The sequence below is a fragment of the Sciurus carolinensis genome, chromosome 2 (assembly GCF_902686445.1).
Source record: "Sciurus carolinensis chromosome 2, mSciCar1.2, whole genome shotgun sequence".
NCBI classification, from domain to species: Eukaryota; Metazoa; Chordata; class Mammalia; order Rodentia; family Sciuridae; genus Sciurus; species Sciurus carolinensis.
The window spans coordinates 186,639,518-186,645,202 of NC_062214.1; positions in this window are offsets into that span (position 1 = coordinate 186,639,518).

Consider the following 5,685-nt stretch of genomic DNA (forward strand, 5'->3'; position numbering starts at 1 on the left):
CTAACTTCCACAGCCAGTTCTAAACAGCAGAAAGATTCAAAGCTGTGCTTTTTGGAAATCAAGGGAAGATAGACTGCGTTTTCTCAGCCCAACACTGTCCATCGGAAGACCTGACCACGGGCGGTAAGCGGCACAGCTGGGGTTGGCATGGGTGTCTACCCGACGGCTCTGCCCCTCCCCAATCCCAGACACCTGGCTGCTAGGAGTTGGAGGAGGACCTTTGGCCCCAGGAGCCCCCTTTTTTCATAGTGGGTGCTTTGGCACTTCACTTCTTACTGCACTTCCTCTCGTTTTGAACCCCACTCTGGGGTTCAGACAGCCCTCTGAATAGAAATCTACCCTGAAAAGTCCAAATCCACCAGCAGGTGGAGCTTGTCAGGTTGCAGTACTTCCTGTTGAATCGAGTCCTGGGGCAGAAACCACATTGTTATTTATACCCAAGGCTCTTTATTCATGGTGCTTTACAAAACACAAAAGGGGCAGTCCCCTGCCTTATGGAGTCAACAGACCACAGACACACAGAAGACAACAGAGAATAACAAACTCCTCCCCTCGCCTTACACCAAAACCTCCCTTCTGCCCCCACAGTCCCCTCCCCTGCCCCTTTGGTTTCTTTTTATTACCTTCCTCTGAGCGGTCTCATTATGGAAATAGACTCCTAATTAACACATCAGGTTTCCCCTTTTCCAAAATGTCTCTGCAATGTGCCTGTTCCATGATGCCGCTCACTCAAAACACCCCCTGCTATCTTTATTTTGTTCTGCTTTTCGTCCTGGCTGGTATCATTTGTTTCTTTGTATTGAAAGCTTGTCAGCTCAGGGGACCTGGCACGTATTAATTAGGAGGATGGTCCAGAGCACGACACAGCTTGACGGCACAAGTCTGAGTGGGGAACTGGGCAGAGAATCAGGAAGAAGCTGGAGCGAGCAGCGTGGGGGAGGCGGCTGGAGACCATGACCCAATTCTCAGGCTCAGGTTGACTGAGTGTCCGCCTTCTGGGCTGTGATTCCTCACTTGGGCCAAGCCGGTACCAATGGAGCATGGCATTCCTCATCCTCCATTTGTCTCTCTCTGCCCAGGGACCCGTCCTTCTCCCTTCCACTTTTTCAAATTCTATGATTTTCAAAGCCAAGATGAAGCCTCTAGAAACCTTCCCTGGTTCCTCTGGTTCCCATTAACCTCCATTTCCATGATACTCTAACTGTATGGTAGCACATATTTAGCCTTTGAATATGTCGACTCGATGAGGGCTATCTCAGGCTCTCTGGTCATCAGCCAGGGAGAAAAGGGGTCCAGCCGGACTCAGGTTGAAGAAGGGGCTTGGGAGATGCTTCAGATCAGAGCAGTCTGCACCCTTTATTGTCCCAAGGGCAGCAGAAGGTGGGAACCAGCTCAGCAGGCAATGTCACTACGCAGAAGCAATGTCCAGGAGTACCACCAGCCCTGCTTTAGGACGTTATTAAGTTTACAAATCTCTGCCACCACCAGCTGCATAGAGTCGCCCCTGTGAGAAGCAGCCCAGTTATAAACGAGCGGCTGAAATATAAAGAGTCTGTCCTTGGAATTTGGGGCTCATATCAGAAACACCTGATGTGCATGGGGAACCATGTTGGGGCTCTGCGCCATCCCCTCAAAATCCTTTCTCCATTTTGGGGTGTCCTTTCTTGGCTTGTTTGCTTGCAAGTCAAGTGACCAGCCAGGAGCACCTGGGAATTTGGACTCTTCCTGGGGGTCCTTGGTCAATGGCTGGTGCAGAGTTTCAAAGCCCAGCTCCCTGCTTAGAGGTGGGACAAAGTCTGAGATGTCACTTATGCTCCATGACTTCCCATGGAGCTGAGCTCAGGCTGGAACTCAGCCTAAAAAGGCTCCTTGGCTGGGCATCTTCCGCTTCCCCATCCTGCCTATCCCTTCTCTCCTCCCCCAAGACTGATTTCCCCCAGAGCACTTCCTTAATAAATTCTTGCACATGAATCCTCCTCTGTAAGTCTGTTTCTGAGATAACAGATGCCACCTAAGATAATACATAATGGGGCAGCTCTTCACTGGCAGTTGCCCCCACCTTCTAGAGTCCATATTTGAAGACCATTTTTAAAGTCCATCTTTTTAATATCACGTTTTAAGTCCACTCTACTACAGTAAAAATCCAACCAGTAGTTCCTAGGTAATGTGGTAACAGATACACAGTCAGAAACTTAACTTTTATATATCTAGATTGCAAATTAAATATCGTCATTCCTCTCCCTAGCAAATAGTAGTATCTTCCTTCCCCCTGAGGATCTGGATGCTGCCAAGGTAGTCGCTGACAGAGTCTACTGATCTTTATGGATTCTGTTCTTGGTACAGTAGCTCAAGAATGCATCTGTATCACTGGCCTGCCCAGAACCCTTAAGTAACCAAGCAAAGGAGAGAGTGACCTGTCTTTTCTAGGTCACAGACCACTAAACTCTACCTAATTTGTTAAGACCTCTCCCTAAAACTCTGAAACCACGCTGCGCTTTTGCCTCTGTGAATGTCGCCCACCTCCACCACCCTCAAGCCCAAGGCCAGAGCTTGTACTTCTTTCTCCATTGTGCTCAGCACCTGGTTAGGGTCACACCTGACAGATTCGTCCATCACATGAGAAATGAAAGTCACAGATGACTTTGAATCAAGCCAGGCAAACAGGTTTTGTACAAGATTCACCCTGTTCACGGATCCAGGTACCTTTGCAAACTAGAGCCTAAACTGATCACTGAAACGTAATTTTCTGAAATGTAATTTCTCGAAGTCCTTTAGCTCTCTGCCCCAGGGTTCATTTGGTTTTCTTTCTAGCTCTATTGTTCAGCAACTTGATCCCTTTTCCTGCCTCTCTGAGAAATTTAAGTTTTCCTGAACTTAAGGTTTTTTTTGTACTTTAGGTTTCTAAGAAAGGCAGTTTATGAGGAAGCCTATGTTTACTCAAGTATGCAGCAAGTGCCCAGTCGGCAGCAAGCTAAATGGGATTCCTTGAAATTGTGTTCCAAGCAAGGACTCCGGGGAGATAAACGTGACATTTAGTCATCAAGGGTAATTCAGGCTCATTCCTTCTCCTTGCCTTCGGAAGAAGGGACTGGAGATCCAGCCAGCCTTCTCTAGAAAACGGAACCACCTTCCCACTCCGATCCATACAAGTGTGTTGTTATTGAAAGCCACCTATTTCCTGCGCCGGTTTCCTCTCTGCTTTTGGATTTAGACGTACTGGCTTTTTACGGCCTCGGTAAGGTAATAGTGACTCAATGCCACCGGCTGCCTACCGCTGGGACCCAGCTCGGTGTCTGGATCTTGTTACGCAGGCTTTTCCAGAGCGTCACAGTTTTCTGGCTTAAAGCGAGAATGCAGTGGAGGCGCGTTCATCTGACGACTGCGTAATGCTCGCCACCCTCAGGAGAGGGCTGCACGGGCCGCGTGGCCCTGGCCCGTCATCTCCGACACCTCCAGCTTTGCTCATCAGAGCAGATGCAATGAAGTGACTTCACCACCACAGGACCCTTTTAAGCTCAGCCACCAAGGGCAGCCTGGAAATGCCAGAGAACTTGACTGAGTCATTTTGGCTGTGCTCTCCTGGGGCGCTGGGCTTCTTCAGGGACTGAAGGCGACCTTTAGAGGAAGATGCGAAACAGCGCTTCTGTATTAGGTCATTTATTTATTTATTTTTAGGCCTTCATTCATACCCACATATAATTCTAATAATTTGGCCAGAAGAAGTTCGTCCATTTTCTCTCCCTGTGGGGGCGAGGGAAGCTCTTCATCGTCACATTAACAGTGATTCCCATGATCTCTAAATGATTTCCAAGGCAAATGCTCGTTGAAATTAATTTTCTATTTATCATTTCTCTCTTCATAAAAACAGATACCATGTTTCCAAAGAAGAAAAATGAAAAAAAGTGGCCTATAGTTATTTTTGAAATGTAACCGATCACCCTTCAAATTCTACTAACTCTCATCAGGATATTACAGTTGAAATTTCTGTGTGTGTGTGTGTGTGTGTGTGTGTGTGTGTGTAGTATCATTATCTTCTTCTGTATTATGGAATTTTCACTGGTCTTGCAAGGCAGACCTCAGTAACTCAGTTTAATGGAAATACAGAAGAGAAAGATGATGTGTTGTACATGTTCCCATGAAAGTGCCTACCGCCTACCTGGCAGTGCTGGAATCTGCACACAACAAAACTACACTGTAAACATGGATATAGCTAAAAACATGGACATAACCATTTTAACTTAAAAGATATAGGGACTGGGGAGATAGCTCAGTTGGTAGAGTGCTTGCCTTGTAAGCACAAGGCCCTGGGTTCAATCCCCAGCACCCAAAAAAAAAAAAAAAAAAAAGATATGTTGACGGCTTGTAGTATAATCCAGTGTTACGCCGGACTTCAGTTAGTTCAGAATAAACTTCGGGTAGTTCCGAACAAGCTCCAGGCACGGTGTGTGTGTGAACTGCTTTGTGGAGAGCTCTTAAATTTGGCAACAAATTGTTTAATAAGCCCAAAGCAATTTTTAACTAATCCTCTCATTACTTCACCTAAGTCCAGAGATGGAATCTGTCAAAGATGGAAAGACACTGAATCTGTCAAAGATGGAAAGACACCTCAGTGTTTGCCCTGACCCATGTTGTCCCCAAGGGATGTCAGTTTAATATCATGCTTATAAATAACTCCAGACCCTATTATTATAATCAAAGGCTTTCTTCAAGAAAAGGTGTTCTTCCATCTACCCACACTGAACCATGCGTTTCTGTTGTCACTGACTCAGCAGCATTGATGTGGCGGGGGAAGTTTTCACAGTAATCCAGTCTTCCAGATAACTTAGCTGAAATCTGAACACTGGAAGGAAGGAATTCCTAGAAGAAAAAAAAAAAAAATGACCTCTGGGTTCTGCCTCTTAACTACTTTAAGACACTTCTCTGAGGTCACAATCACTATGATCTTGATCACCGGAATTTTGGAAGTCTACAGAAAATTTGTCGTGAATTTTTAAAATTAGATTTTAGCAATGTATGGGAGAGCTGGGCATGGTGGAGCAAGCCTGTAATCCCAGCAACTGGGGAGGCTGAGGGAGGAGGATGGCAAGTTCAAGGCCAACCTCAACAATTTAGTGAGTCCCTAAGCAACTTAGTGAAACCCTGTCTCTAAATAAAAATTTAAAAGGGCTGGTATGTGGTTGAGTGGTTAAGCACCCTTGGGTTCAATCTCCAGTACAAAAAAAAAAAAAAAAGATTAAAAACAAGAAGAAAGAATGTGAGATTATGTTCCTGACAATGAGTTCCTATAGCATTCATAAAAAAAATGCAGTGTCGCCCTGCCTCTGAGGTCCTTGAGCTGGCCTCAGCCTGACCTGAGGCATTGTTGCCTTGTCTGACTTGATTCTGGTCTTGGTGGCCTCGTCGAGCTTCAGCTGGAGCCTGCGCCCGCCCGGTCCCCTGCAGGGGGCGCTCTTTCTCCAGACGACTTTCCCATCTCTTGTTTCCTCATTCAGGACTCTGCTCAGAGGTCACTCCTCCTCAGGATGGTCTTGCTTGACCCTTTGTTAGGGGCTGCCTTGTGTCTCCTTCAAAATTCAGTGTCAAAATCCTAACTCCCCGGACCTCAGAATATGGCTGTATTTGGAGTTAAGTTCTTTAAAGAGATAATTAAGTTAAAATGGGTTGGTGAGGTTGGGCCCTAATCCA